General features: G+C 37.4%; 1 protein-coding gene and 1 non-coding gene across 7 annotated transcripts in view; one reads left to right on the plus strand and one right to left on the minus strand.

Moving 5' to 3' along the window:
• The window catches only part of Pard3b (par-3 family cell polarity regulator beta), a 974006-nt gene that overhangs the window by 233662 nt on the left and 723790 nt on the right, over nucleotides 1-16554 (plus strand). The window lies entirely within an intron of this gene.
• On the minus strand, nucleotides 14309-14412 carry LOC125416498 (U6 spliceosomal RNA). Its single transcript, XR_007236911.1, has one exon. It is a non-coding gene; the product is annotated as a U6 spliceosomal RNA (small nuclear RNA).

Genomic DNA, 16554 nt, shown 5'->3' on the forward strand with positions numbered 1-16554 from the left:
TGATGCAAATTTATTATTGTTTATTCTTTCATTATTTGGGCCTGGGTTAGGTAATATTTATTGTTTTCATATCAGGTAACATAAGTAGTCTGTATAGTTCATAAAAATTGTGTCCTTAACTTGAATTACTGATCATTCTGGCACAAAGTTTTACATAATATTTCCTTGTCCTGTTTATAATCTCTGGTGTTGGCATTCTGTTATCTCTGCCATCTTCTTGCTGATAATTTTAACTTAATTTATGTTTTGTCTCTTTTGTCATTTTTGATCAATCTGTTTTTAAATTTATATTTTAAAAATAAATTCAAAATAATCAACTTTTGGTTTAATTGATATTTACTGAGTTATTTTTGTGTCTGGTTTATTGATTCCCACTTTGTACTTTATTATTTCCATGATTACACTCTTTGTGATTAACTTCCAATTCCCTTACTGTTTTCTGAAGTTTGAAGCTGAGGTTATTAATATTGTGCTCTCGCTTCTTTTCTGTCTACACATTATCCAGTGCTGTTAATTCACTTGGGTGTTGCTTACACAGCACCTACCAAATTTTGATAGGTTTTAATTTTCACTCAATCCAATCTGCTTAGTATTTTTGTATCTTCATTGAATCTGTGTTATTTAGAAGTACATTGTTATCCAGACATTTATATTATCTGTAAATCTTTCATTATTGATTTTTAATTTAACTTGGTTCTAGTCAGAGAACATAATTTGTGTCACTTGAATGCTTTTCAATTATTGAGAATTCTGTATCTTTTGCTATTGTTGGATAAACTGTTCTGTAGATGTCAATTAGATTAAGTTAGTTGATAATGTTTTCTAAATATGTTTTCAGGAATAGATTTCTTTATGACTTTCTGTTTGTTGAATAAAATATTGCAATGGGGTACTGCAATTCCTGACTCTGGGCGTGCCCGTTCCTGTCACACTTGTAATAACTATACTGCCCTCAGTTGTGAAGCTCAGCTATGCTGTTCTCAGAGTTCCTAAATATCCATTTGATATTTAACCCTCTGTGTGTGTGTGTGTGTGTGTGTGTGTAATGAAATGCTGTTGAATGCTGTGGTAATACCTAATGAGCTTCATGTATATAGACACATCCAGGTCTAGCAGTGGCCACTTATCACTGGGGCATTTAAGCCCTTGGCATTCTATATGCCTATCTGCCAGTTACCCTCAAGTGTGGACTGGAAGAGTGACCCACACTGGCTCATGCTCCACCCTTGGATCCTGAGGGTTGTCTATTTTCAGTGAAATTCTACTGGCTATAACATCTTGTAGCTAACATGTGATGTGGGATTCTCCTCTGTATTCTGTGATTACCATTAATGAATAAAGAAAACTGCCTAGGCCTGTGGATAGGGCAGAACATAGATAGGTAGGGAAAACTAAACTAAATGCTGGGAGGAAGAAGGCAGAGTCAGGGAGAAGCCATGTAGCCCCTGACAGAGACAGATGCCTTAGGAACTTTACCCAGAAAGCCACAGCCACGTGGCAATACACAGATTAAAAGAGATGGGTTAAAGTTAGACAATAAGAAGCTAGGGCTGATGGACCAAGCAGTGATTTAAATAATATAGTTTCTGTGTGATTATTTCAGGGTTGAGCAGCTGGGAACCAACAAGCAGCCTTCTTCATCAAACATGTATCTCATGGTGCCTTTATTTTTACTTTTAAAAGACCTTAAATTGTATATAGAAGTTTAGATTTATTTTAATACTCTTTTAGTACCTTCAGAATGTCGCTCCTGAAATCTTCACATGCAGTACTAGTCAGAGGTGGTACCACTGCTGCCTTTGTTTCTCTGGAGTAATGTCTTTGTTTTCCTCCGGCTCCTTTCTTGACTTTGATCAGATCTGTGACAAAATACACTAGAGAACAGAGTGAGAGAAGTATTTTTTATTTTGGTGTATGATTTCTTAGGCTCAAGTCCATAATCCATGCATATGCTAGTTTTGGTCCCATGGTGAGTAGAATATCGTGACAGAGAACATGTGCAGAGGCTGCCGCTCTCACAAAGAAAGGGAGGTATACACAATGACTGGGGACCACATAGTTTCCAAGGCAAACCCTTTCTGTCTCAAGCTAGGCACCATGCCCAAAATTTTAAAACACCTCTTAAAATTGCAGAATTAGTTGAAAAAGCACCATGTTCTCTGACAACCATATTTTAAGCATACTTTTTATTTTTTAAAAAATTTTCTCCTAGTTTTTCAATGACCACGAGGCTCACAAGTTTTCTGTTGACATTCTAAGATCATTCAGTTTATCTGTGTTTCTCTAATGTAGATTCACCTGCCATGCTTCAGGTCACTCATCCTTTACTTCTGTATGGTCTAATCTGTTCATTCCACGCAGTGTGCTTGCATATGGTAGGTCTCATGTAGGGGAAGTTTTTATTTTAGCTCATGCACACACATACACACACACACATCAAATATAAAGTATATATACTTATGAATATATCCTATTCTTGAGTTTTTAATGCATTAACAATAACCATGCACTGTTCAACTGTTGGTCCTAATGTGTTGTCAGTGCTTGGTGAGCATACATAGATTAATTTATGTCCTTACTGTAATTCATAGTTTTCCTATATTGAGTTTACCTCATAATTTTTTACTAGATATCAGCCTTTGTTATTTCTGTCTTATTGGATGCTGTATATAATTTATTTTATTTTTATTTTATTTCATGTATATGGGTATTCTGCCTGCATGTATATCTGTGCATCACATGCTTGCCTGGTGCCCACCAGAAGCTGGAGTTGGATCTCTTGGAACTGGGCTTACAGATGGCTGTGAACCACCCAATGGGAGCTGGAAATTGAACCTGGGTCCTCCAGAAGAGGAACCAGTGCCCTTTACCACTGAGTCATCTCTCCAGTCCCTGGATTTGATTTTTATTCTTATTAATATTGTGTGTTGTTATTCTGAGAAACAATTACATGCTCAGAATTAGTCTGCTCCTTCCAGGTGCTTAAGAATTTGTTGATTGGCAGCAGAGAAGCATGCAGGCTGAGTCCAAATGACCCTGCCATGCATGCTCTGTGAGTCAGGAGTTTGCAGTCAGCCCCTTGAGAAGGAAAACTGTTCCTACGTGTTCTTGGCTGTGTGCCTGCTGATGTAGCAATTCCTAACATTTCCAGATAGTTTACTAGTAGATATTTGCCAACTAATACCTGGCTGACTACTTAGATTGCCCTCCAAGGATTTCTGGAGTTATTAGTGTAGTTGAATCCTCAGTCCTTTGAACTTTGCCCACCTTGGGCTCTTTAGACTCTGAGTTTCATTGCTGACTGTAATAATCCATTGGACTTTCTCCGTTTTCTTTGCTCTCATCTATTTCTGGAAATAAGGCAGTAAGTTGAAGGATTTACAGGATTCCCCCACCCTTTTGCTGTTTTTTTATGGTGCAATATGCTTGGTTTTCTGATGTCTCTTTTACAATATTTTGCTTTGTGTATTTTATGTTTTTATTTTATTTCTTTAATTTTCAGGAAGTAAATTGAACATCTACACCTTGATATTTTATCTTTTTATTGATTTTTATTGATCTCTACATTTTTCTATGATCCCCTCCCTGCTTTTCCCCTCCCCTCTACCCTCTCCCAAGATCCCCATGCTCCCAATTTGCTCAAGAGATCTTGTCTATTTCTACGTCCAATGAAGATTAGATCTATGTCAGTCTCTCTTAGTGTCCTCATTGTTGTCTAGGTTCTCTGGGATTGTGATTTGTGGGCTGGTTTTCTTTGCTTTATGTTTAAAAACCACCTATGAGTAATTACATTTGATAATTGTCATTCTGGAACTGTGTTGTCTCACTCAAAATGATGTTTTCTAGCTCAATCAATTTTCCTGCAAAATTCAAGATGTTGTTTTTTTTCTGCTGTGTAGTACTCCATTGTGTAAATGTACCATTTATGTTGTTTCCAGGTTCTGGCTATGACAAACAATGCTGCTATGAACATAGTTAAGCACATGTCTTTGTGGTACAATTGAGCATCCTTTGGGTATATACCCAAAAGTGGTATTGCTGGATCTTGAGGAAGGTTGTTTACTAATTTTCTAAGAAATCACCACACTGGCATCCAAATGGGGCTGTACCAGCTTGCATTCCCACCAGCAATGCAGGAGTGTTCCCCTTACCCCACATCCTCTCCAGCATAAGTTGTCATCAGTGGTTTTGATCTTGGCCATTCTTATAGGTATAAGATGAAATCTCAGGGTTGTTTTGATTTGCATTTCTCTTATGACTAAGGATATTGAACATTTCCTTAACTGTCTTTTAGCCATTTTAGATTCTTCTGTTGAGAGTTCTCTGTTTAGGTCTGTACTCCATTTTTTTATTGGATTATGTTATCTTTTGATGACCAATTTCTTGAGTTCTTTGTATATTTTCGAGATCATCTCTCTGTCTGATGTGGGGTTAGTAAAGATCTTTTCCCATTCTTTAGCTTGACTGGAGCACAGTTTTACTTTGGGAAGTAGGGATATATCTCAGTAGTAAAATCTATGTCAAAAACCCTGATATTTACTTTGATTTATCAATGCAGATATATTCAATAGCTTATATTCCTTTTGGCTAAGAATAATTCTCCAAGATACATGTGCATCTCTTTGGTGTTCTTTGCCCTCATGGAATTATTGTGAAATGGTTTGTTTGACAGAGGTTTTGGAGTGAATCTGAGTTCACAAATCCGATCTGCAAAGATTAACGAGTAGTCATTGCCCAGGAAAAACGTTCCAGCAAAGTGGGGAGTACAAAAAGCTGAATTCATGCCCTGTCTGTTGTCTAAGAAATGTGTCTAAGAAATCCATGATCTTGGGATTCTTAGATGGATATTGTTGGCTTGCCATCCTCAGTTCACAGAAAAATAACTGGAAATGTTGGTTTAAGAAGGCCGTAAGTACACACCAATGTAGATTTTCATTATTCACACCCAGTTTTCATTTTGAGAATTTTGGGTTTGTGGTAATTCAAAATATTTATTTTTAAAATAAAGTTTATTAAAGTACTGTTTTTTTAGCTATGTAGAATACAGTGATGAGTTATTTTTATATTGGTCTTGAATGTGTTACTGTAGTTTCAATGATTCCTTTGGGATGAACATACAGTAATTACAATTTTAAGTAGTTCACATGTCTCAAAATGTTATCATTGCATATATTAGTGCTATTCAAAATTCAGTTGTACAAAAGAAATATGAGGAAAATTATTAAATAATTATCAGGATGAAGTTGAGTTAATAGGTGTGACATCCAATTATAACTTGCCCCAAGAGAAATACCGAGTGAAGGTTGAACATTTCAGTCTTAACTGAGACCTATACTTCTGAGAACTTTGACTAAGTAGTGTTCATAATAAGGAAGGAAGTCTTTGTTCATACCCCTGTTATTAACATCTTCATAGAACTTTCATTTCTATAGGTTTTTCTGTCGGTTGGAATATCACTCCTTTTTAAATCTTTTCATTTTCGTGGGAAAGTGTGCAGAAGTACATTTTCCGTGCCTTTAGTAATCTGAAGTGAGAGAGTAGAGCCAATAGAAGAGAGGCTAGAATGAATTATAGCGGGAAATCAGCATTGAGCCCAGTATAGATAGAGATGTGTGTGTGTGTGTGTGTGTGTGTGTGTGTGTGTATGTGTGTAACATACCCATATATATACATGTCTGTACACTCATTTGCATTATGTAATTATGAACAGCCTTGCTCTGAATGCCAAGATGCACCACATCACACCAGCACCAAGTAAGCACTGCTAGTTCTCAGAAACTGCTTTCCAATTGTTCATTTTCATAAAAGGATCTAGAACTCCGTAAGAGCGATGACTGATAGTGTCCTGGAGCGCCTTACAGCAGCAGCAAGGGAAGTGCAGCAGGTTTGTTTAAATGCTCAAATAGTCCCATAGTAACTGTAATGTGTCAAAGGGATATGGAGGCCAAATGAAAGGGCTTCCACTAGCCACAGATGGGGGTAAATAAATAAATTAGTGCCCTGGGAGTAATCCAAAGCAAACAAATCTCCAAGCATTCTATGCTATTAATGAACTACTGAATAAATAAGTGATAATATAACATCCTACAAATAAGAATTTCCAATTATGTATGTAGATTCTCTGCCATCAAAAGCTGAAACTTAACTCCATGTACATTAAGTACAAACACACTACACATAGTGCGTGTGTTTTTGGACCTGCAGTGTGGGAAGGGTGGGCACTGAGCTTCAGAGTGGAGCAAACAGCCCTCCTGCCAGATGGCCAGGGCCAACATTCCCAGTGATAAATCACCACGCTAAGACATGTCATGCGCTGTGGGGAGAGCTGTGCTTTACTGTTGTGGTTTCCCCAAGCCTGGAAACCTTGTCTGACTATAACACAATTTAAGACAAGTCTTGAATAAAGGATATTCTATACAATGCCTGCCCAGTGCTCATCACAGCCGACAAGGTCATCAAATACAAGGCCATCGGACAAGCTGACACAGCCAGAGGAGCCAAGAGAAAGTGGGATTCAGGATCAGAAATATAGCCTTAGAGGAAACTTCAGAGAACATAAATAAAACATGAACTTTTGCTAATAACATTAGACCAATGTTTCAGATTAACTTTGACAATTATACCATTCTCATGCAAGAAGTTAATAGCAGGAGAAACTGAAGTTGTGGCCATCTCAATAGAGCTCTATGGGGACAAAAGGCAGAAAGAGCATACAAATGAACTTTAATGTTTAAATCAAACAATTTCTTTCGGCTCATTTTTATATGTATATAGTAAACATATTTCTTAGATTGTTACACAACTTGTTCCCAGTTATTCTGGATTGAATATCAGACTCCCATTGATGGCATTGAATAAAATCTGAGAGATAGGAAATGGAGAAAACACAGTCAGCTCATTAAATGTGTCCCATGCTGTGTCATGTGGCGCATATTTTATCTCCTAATCCCTTTCATTGATAATGGGATCTTGAAGCAGTGGGGTCACCATTCAGGGAACCACTGTGCCACAGTGGAACTGCTTGTTTGAAATGGTCTATGCAAATTATGACTTTATCTTTAAGGTCAACATATCAATTAGCATACATGTATAAATTCTCCCCTTCTCTTTATCTATTCTCTTTCTCCATTTTCTTTTGGGGCTCTCCTCTTCTGAAGGGGCAACAATTCAAGAAGCTAGGGTCATATTTCAGCTGTTTGAGCTGTTTGTAGTTTTTCTTATTTATTTCGGTTCTGGTGCCACAGAATGATGCATTTGAAATTTTGCTGTAGGTCAATGAGTGTCTCATGCTGCTATTTTAAGTACTGATTATTCAAAGATTTCTGCAATTCATGAGTAATTGAGTTTTTTAAAGGTATGTGTTGTAGCAAAAACTTTAGGAACTATGTGGATGATTGCTTATTTTGTTAAAAAACTTGAACTTAATTCATCTATAATATGTATCAATAAATACAGAGATGAAGCACATGAATTATTTTTATGTTCCTTATAGCCCAGTAGCTACATACATGACTATAATGTAGAATAAAAATAGTCTCAGTCACAGAATACTGATTATTAAGAAATGTGTGGATATGTGACATATACTTGTGTCATTAATGGTGAAGAAAATTAAGATGTAGAACTACAGTTACATTGATATAAACTCCAAAGAGGAGATAATATAAATGAAAAACTGAATAAGAGGAGTTATGTTGTAGGGACAGGTTTTTAAAGGCTAAAACTTTTTCCTAGCTATCTGAGTTCTAACGCAAGCACACAGAGCCAAAGCGGTGGACAGTCCCATTGCTTCCCCTCTACTTTGTTCTTCAATTCTATGCATTGCTGTCTGGTTTCTAGGTGTTTTGGAGAGCTCCAGGAGGAGCTGAAGGGTGAAGTTGCCTTAGCAGACATGAAAGAGTCACCTCTGAGAGCTGTAATATAAAAATTAAATATTGATAACACCTTTTTTCCTCCTAGAAACAGAATTATCTTATCTGTGTGCTTAGTTCCATACATGTGTGTGAAAACACACATGAAAATTAAGATAGTTTCTTTCAGTTTGCTTTTACTGGTCTGAAAATTGTCTCTATTACCTTTAGTTCTGGTGCTGTGTGAGGCTCACTGGCGACCCTAGAGTTTGAGCTCTCCTCTTTGATAAAAACTAAAATGTATCTATACTGGTAGAAAATGTAATTAATGCCACGATCCATATTAATAGCTGTGGTAATGATATATATTAAACAGATGTTAACAATGGTAACATCTTTCTTTATTTACATTTTTCTGAAAATCAGTACAATGGTAGAAATGCATGAAATTATAACACATGGGGAATTTTTTATAATAAGAATAGAAGTCAGTGACAGAGGTGAGGATTTGTTCTTGTATTACATGAGAAAATTAATTTAATTGGTTTTCTTTAAGGCTTTTGTAAAAATGGCAGTGATAGTTACAGAAGAGGGAAGATGGTTCATGCCTAGTTAAAGAGATCTGGCCTTCTCTTTTGTTAATGAATGGCTTCAAAGCTGGAATTTGCATTAAGAACATTAATGTAATAATTTAAAAAGTACCCATTAGTCTGACAGTTTTAGGATAACAAAACTAAATTCTAATGAAGTAGACACTTGCATAAGTACTGTGGGGGCTATTGGGGTGGGGGAAATAGTCTGCTCACAATAAAAATACACTTTTTTGCTTTAAAAAATCTGTCAAAATGAATTTCAAGTACTTCAAAAATACATGTTAAATGTGCTGTACTACAGTTTTGAAACAGATTAAAATTATATGCAAATTAGCATAAATCACATGGCTTCAAGATTGTTTTGAAGTGCTATCTTCATTGCCTGCAGTAAATGGTTGGATGGATGTAGATATATATGACTGGCTGAATGAATGAATGAATCAGTTATCCACTCTGAATGTGGTTACATTTTTCTTCTCTGGCAGAAGACTAATTTTTGATCATATTCATGGAATGTGGGAGGTTGCAACTCCAAGCTTAGTCTAATCAATCCCATTCAACCCAGCAGAGACCATCTGCTTCTGGTCCAGTGTAGGATCCCCAGGCTGTCAGTGCATCTGAGTCCCCAGCCCTCATCCATTCACCTGCCTATGCATAGATGAAGTACCCCAGGAAGCAGGCATTGTTTAGACAGGTCACCCTCAGCCTCGTACAGTGGCAGCCATTGTTCTCATCACTGCACTTCCTTGACATTTCCTGTTCCACTGTGTTTTGCTGCAGTCACTCCCCGGCTTGCCCTGCCCTTCAATACTGCACAATTGGTTTCCTTTTCTATCTCTTTTTCCTGCCTTGCCCCAGGAGTTCCCTGAGGCTCCTTTTTTACCCTCTGTTCTTTCTCTGCTCCAGCTATGCTCAGTCCCAGTCATGATCACAACCTCTGGGGTTAGGCCTGGAGCAGGAGCAAGTGTTTAAAGCTCTGTCAGTAATTCCAATGCACAGCTAGAGTTCAGGGCTGTTTTTATACTGTAGCCCAGGGAATTGTTTGTGTCTCAAAGCTTCACTGGTGTCTCTGCTGATTAGTGTCACACACTGGCTCCTGTCACTTGCAGACTTTGTCTTTGTGCTGGCTAGCCAGGAAGGCATTTCCATTTTGAAATGTCATCTCAAGATAGTTTTACCTTCTGCGTTTTCATTTATTACTTCCAATCCCCAAATTTTAATCTTTGACCTCCCTTCTCAATGTTTTGGTTCAGACTCCGTTGCTGTTCACATGGCCCAATTATTCTATGATGCCTTGGCCAAATTACTCTATGGTAAGGTTAATATTACTTTTCTTTTTTTTTTTCCAAATGCGTTTATGTTTCATGTGTAGTGTCAAATTAAAAACCCTTATTATGGATGAAGCTTCAAAATATTTAGACTCCTAGTTGAGTTTCTTCACATAGTATACTTTAGCCTTTGTAGAAAGGTCTGTGTTCCTACTTCTGTATGAACTCTTCCCTGACTTCTCAGAAACTCGGGCAGTCTTTACTTTCTCAACCTTGTTGCTAATATGATGCATTTACTCACATGATGATTTTGAGAAAGTTTGGCTGTTAACTGCTAGACAGAATCCTATCTTCTCTTGTCTTGATACCTGTCTGTGACTGTGTATGAGTGAATAAGCACTAATAGTTTTCCTTTTATCATAGATGTTTTAATGAATCAGGAAAATCAATGTTGTGTGAGTTGTTATAGCACCAATGTGAAGAATATTCAAAGCAGATGTGACCTATGTTTTACAGTATCTTCTAAAGACTCATAGTTAGCCAACATCCACTGAAGAACTGTAATACACTAAGAATTTATTCTATTATCTTATTGCATTGTTAAGTAAACTAGTATTATCCCAATCTCAAGAAAAGAGGGCCAAGACAGTAAATATTAACCAACAATCTTCCTGTCAGAAATGGCTAGGATTTCAGTTTATATTTTCAGAGTTCAAATCTTGTTGCAAGGAGGGGGTTGCTTGTTCGTCCCGGCCACCCGGCTTGCTCAGTTGGTAGAGTATGAGACTCTTAATCTCAGGGTATCCCTGACTTTGTAAATTCTTGGCGTCTGTAGATATTTTTAAAGTTCACCAGTATCTGGTTTTCCTAAAATACAGTAAACAAGATAGATAGTTACATAGGTAAATAAGTTAAGTTTGAGAAAGCTCAAAAATATGCCACCCCTGCATCCAAAAGCATTCACTTCAGCCCTGGAGTGCTCCAGTCATTTAGATTATAATTAGTTTGTAGGGCTTATGGGAAAAATGTTTAAAAGTTGTTCAAGCTGTTAAAGGCAGATTGACTACTACACTGTCCTTCAATAGTTCTTCCCATAAGATCCCAAACTGGGGGTAGGGGTGGAGTGCTAGAACAGAATTGAAATAAACAGCTAAATACAGTAAAAACATTAACATATATATCAGCATGGTGTATGTTCCTCTAAGAATTCATATGGTCCTGGATTTAAACTCTGACATTAGAAAAGTCAGATGATACAAATCGAGATTATCATGGAGGAAGGATATGTTTTCCCAGCACCCTCTGAGATCTGAGTGAGGGCAGAGTTCTCATGGCTGTTGTCCGGATAGGGACAACTTTTTGTCTTGGTTGTAGGGCAGAGAAAATTGGAAATCATAGCTGCCTTCTGTCCTCGTTAGCTAGAAAAGGAAATTTAACCAAAGAGAGAAGCACTTAGCCATGAAGAATACTTTCTCATCATGTCTCTATGTGAAGTCCATTTCCTAATTGGGAATTGGTGAGTAAATAGACTTGAAAATTTTTTTAAAGCTCTATTTGTTGAAATTTACATGTTATGCTATGGCATGGTAACTGATTTTATTACCTAAAGAACTAGAAAATGGATTGCTTGTACTTACTATTTCTGTTACTAATTGAGTAACGGACTTTAGCTAGAAAGCCACCTTTTGTCTGAAATCGCCAGTAGCTTTGTTTTCCAGGATGCTATTTTCTTTAAAATTTTACTTAAACTTTGTAATGAATAGGGATTGGACTTCAAAGAGTAGCATAATTTTACACACAGTATGAAGCTGTGTGTGAGAAGGTTCAGTGGAAGGCAGAGGAGACTGATGACAGAGATGAGCTCAGCTATAAAGAGGCCTTGGCTCTATGTGTGCAGAGCCACTCCGAGTCCCACACAAGACTGTGGCCTTGGCTCTATGTGTGCAGAGCCACTCCGAGTCCCACACAAGACTGTGGCCTTGGCTCTATGTGTGCAGAGCCACTCCGAGTCCCACACAAGACTGTGGTCTTGGCTTTATGTGTGCAGAGCCACTCGGAGTCCCACACAAGACTGTGGTCTTGGCTTTATGTGTGCAGAGCCACTCGGAGTCCCACACAAGACTGTGGTCTCACGTGACTGTATTCTGAGAGCTGTTTTATTTTGGTGTAGTGCATCTACAATGACATCTCCGAATAATAGTAATTAGTTAAAAAATGAAAGGAATACTTACAGCACATTATGCTGGGTGCTTCGAAGGGAAGGTGAACACCTGGTCCCTCCCATTAAAGAACTAATATTCTCTAAACCAAAAGCAATACAGATGTAAGCTGCCATTATTACTGTTGTAAAAGAAAAAAAATGTCCTAATAATGCAATTAAACATAAGAAGATTTATATCACCAAGATGCTCTTGAACTGTATCTTGTTACTAAACTATGCTTTCATTTATTGTAAAAAATGGTAAGTGTAAATCTCATGCCTTCTTATGTTTTGATCAGCAGCAGTCATGTTTCTTAGCTGGCACAGCAGAACAACTTATGGACTGTTTCTGGAAACTGTATTGGTGTGGTTTGACTTAACCACACTTGCTGCCTGTGCCTTCTGCATGTGTGAACCTTTTGAATGGTGTACCATTCACTGGTAATAAAAAATTGGGTGTCCTTGCCAGGCATAGTGGTTCATGCTTTAATCCAGTTGGGAGGTCAAAATCAGATGTACCACCATGCGTTTGAAACCAGCCTGGGTCTACATAGCAAGCTTCAGACCAGGGTCTTTGAGAAGACTCATGAGTGCCTAGAACTGTGCTTTGCCTAAGGTACTTCTCCTGTTTCTGTGATAAAAAAAAAGACCTTGACAAATGCAGCATACAGAAGAAAAGATCATCTTGGCTCAGAATTCAAGTCATTTCTATAAACTATATACAGTCTCTTATGCTGGGAGGTAACAGCAATGGGGGCTTGAGGTGGTTGATCACATCATGCCCAGGAAAGAAACAGCAATGAGGCCTTTGCTCAGGTCACGTGGCAAGTTTTGTTGTTGGTCACCACCTTGCAAACAATGGCATAGAGACTTTTAATTATGAACACTTGACCATTTAGCCTAGGCTTGTCCTACTAACTTTTATAACTTAAATTAACCCATATTTTTATTAATCTACATTCTACCATGTGACTTTTCCCTCTCTCCCATTCTGTGTATCTGACTCATTCCACATCTTGATCACATCTCCCCTTCCTCTATTTCCTTGAGAGTCTTGTCTTTCTCTCCTGCCTAGCTATTGACTGTCTAGCTTTTTATTACACCAATTACAGCTGTACATCTTTACACACATTTTCCCCTTTTGTCTAAATAACAAAGAAAGGTTTTAACTCTAACACAGTAAAAATGTATACAGTAAGAACAATTATCAAGTAAGAATTATATTCACAGTTTAGTCCATATATATTTGGCAAGTTTGGAGAAAGTATCATATTATCTATCCTATCTAAGTGAGTCCAAAGTTTTATACTTAAATCATTTTCTATCATAACTTGTATTGCCATCCCCAAAATGTCTTTTTAGATCTAAAAATATCTTCTTACATAAACTTGAGCTTTTAAGTTTCTGTACATGATTTTGTGCTTGAGTCTGAAGCAGGTAACTGGTAATTTAAGATTGTGTACCCTGGCTGTATTAAATAGATTGTGATCATTTAACCTCTCCAAGATCTGCTGCATATTACATTGAAAATGTTTACATTTTCTGCAGTGACCCATGACCATTCCTGGCAGTCACCTTTGATGTCTCTAATAATATAGTGGGGCCCTACAGCAAGGAATCCATCTGGATTGTGGTTATCCCATTTAGCTGACAAAGATTACCTAAAGATCAACTTTGGACTACAAACTGCTCAAGGCAGCTTCCAAGTGGTCAGCTAAGATGGTCCAGCCTCATAGACCACTCCAGTGAGGACTTCGGAGAAGCCCTGCACTTTCTCATCATGCCAAGACTGGACAACAACTAGCTCTGCCAGAACATGACCAGTATCTCAATTTTCTCAGGGTCCCCTAAAGATGCTGTTTCCCCCAGACATCAGGAAGTAATTTAAAGAACACAATGCCCACATTCCCAAGAGATTGAATGGGTGTTTTTTTTGTTAGTTCATTGGATTGTGGATGTTTGTCATTGTTTAGGGAAGTTGATTAAAAGTTGTTATTGGTCATGGTCAAAGAAGAAACTAAGGAAAAGAGATTAGATTCATGGATCTCATTCTAAAAGGAAAGTAGGAATGATAGTATAAAATGGTAGGTTATTGGATCTGCTTTTATTTATTTATTTTTCATTTTGCATTCCAACCTCATTTCTCCCTCCCACCCCCTCTCATCTCCCCACCAGTTCACCTCCCCATCCACTCCTTTCAAAGGGTAACGCCTCCCTTGAGGAATCAATAAAAGCCGGCACATTAAGATGAGGCAGGACCAAACCCCTCCACCCTGCATCAAGGCTGAGCAAGTCATCCCACCAGAGGGAATAGGCTTCAAAACAGCTAACTCATGAATAGATCCTGGTCCCACTGCCAGAGGCCCCCTCAAACAGACAAATCTACACATCTCCCACATGAAGAGGGCCTAATCCAGTCCCATGCAGGCCCCTGTACAGGCTCCATGCTAATCTTCTCTGTATTATTCCAATTTTAGTATATGTATTGCCAAAATGAGCACTGAATCTACTTTTAAACAAAAAAGCAACTGCTAGTCTGAAGTATTTTCCGTTGACATGGATTTGTGTATATTGGTACAAAGTTAGGGTTTTGTTGTTATACTGTACATGTGTTTCTACTCTTGTTTAAGGTTTTGTGCCTATGCAGATCACTTAAAATATAATTCAGATTTCTAGTCTTTGAAAGTTAGTATTACAAACTATTTAGTATAATTAAAAATACAGATTAGTAATTAGTCATCTATAATAATCAAACTTGTATTCATGTTAGGTATGTTTTTAAGGTCAGAGAGAGATATAGTTTAGATAGACAAGTGATCTTCAAACACTTCAAAGATCTACAGAATATGGCATTTAAGATGTTTTAATAATATAAGGCTATCATGACAGTGAGACACATCTACTCCTGGCAGCACCAATCTACTTCAGAGAAGATGATGCCACTGAAGAACTTCCTTAAGGAGTTTGCTTTCAATATGGCAGAGCTGGCAATTAGGGCAAGAAATTGACCTTCCCTTAACTTCTGACAGTATGCTGTCCAAATTGGAAAAGCAGGACACAAAAGAAGGTGACTACCAAACTTTGCCAGGGAAAGGTAGAATAGTCCTTCATCATTTCTATTTCAGGGAAAAGACTTGTCAGATGTTCTAGACCTGTAGCCTGTAGATGGATGCCTCAGTGTTCCAGAGGAACCTTGGGTGACTATCCAGGCAGCCTTACTGTTTACTTTGTGTTTACTCAGGTAATATTATATCCTTATCAGGTCTCTAATGGAGTTGATGATGATATAGTTATATCTTTAGTTTCCTTTCTACTAAATTAAACAAAACTCATGAAGAAGGTATGGAGTATATAAGGTTGAGAGACATAAAAGCTTAATTTGTCTATCTAAGAAAATGTTTTGAGGTTAAAAATATAGTTTTGGGTTGGTAATACAAGTTAGGATAGAAAGTGAATTAGGTATAAAACTTTGGACTCATTAAGATAGGATAGATAACTGAGTATTTTCTCTGAATTTGCCAAATGCAAATGAAACGGATATTGTGAATATAATTCTTATCTGATAATTTTCTAAATTGTATATAGTTTTACTGTGTTAGAATTAAAACGTTTCTTTTTATTTAGAAAAAAATGGGGTAAATATTGTATGATATTTTAATTGTTTTCTGATACTTGCAAGACTGACAATGAAGTTTACCTTGAATCAGGGGATAGAGCTAGTTATTAGCTGAACAAATTAGCCAGAGAGGTTTTGGAGAACCCAAGGCGTATAGAGAGATTTAGGAAGTAGAAAGAAGGGGCTTAGTGGGATTCTAAACTTTTGGATTAAGGAGAGAGAGGAGGTCACTGGTTGCTTTTCTGCTGCTTCTCTAATCAACAGGTTTCTTACCCCAATAGCTGACTCCTGAGGTTTATTGATAAAGAATAAACAGATGAACACTTCAAGCTTACTTCCTTCTTTAGACAGTCAAGGACGCCACACAATGAAAGGTGCTGGCCACATAATGTGCGTCTTCCCACAGGAATTACACAATCAGGAAAATACCTTATATGTGTATACAGAAGCTAACCTAACTTGGGTACTACTCACATATGTGGTGGCTTGTTTTCTGGTTTATTCTAGGTGTTCTTGACAATCAGTGTTGGCCATCATACCTCCTTCTTCATATCAATCCATGACACTCTGCCTCTACCTTTGCTCCTTTACTACCATGGCAGCTTAACAAATCCTGTTTCAGCCTGATGCCCATTCCAGCTTCCTAGAAAGTAACCCTTCTGAACTCTTTGACCTTTTAAATTAAAGCACTTCTCTCTATAGATATCACCCAGTACAGCATGTTCCTTTATAGTTGCTCTTATTATTTAGAAGTTTATCAGCATTTATTTGCCTTTTTATTCAGATTAGCTTTTGTGTTTACAAGCAAATCTGTCATTTTGTTCCTGTTGTACACAGAGTGTAGTGCTGAATACATACTCAGTAAATGTTTGTTTGGGGAATGGAGAGATTTAAAGTGAAGATTTAGATAATCCTTGAAGTTAGAAATAATTCCTCATTTTTAAACAATTTAAGACTTAAACCAAGTTAGAATCATGTAGAGACACTAGCTCACAATAGTGCTAACAAGAATATCTATATGTACAAG

This window comes from Myodes glareolus, chromosome 1 (genome assembly GCF_982192425.1).
Source record: "Myodes glareolus chromosome 1, mMyoGla1.1, whole genome shotgun sequence".
Taxonomy (NCBI): domain Eukaryota; kingdom Metazoa; phylum Chordata; class Mammalia; order Rodentia; family Cricetidae; genus Myodes; species Myodes glareolus.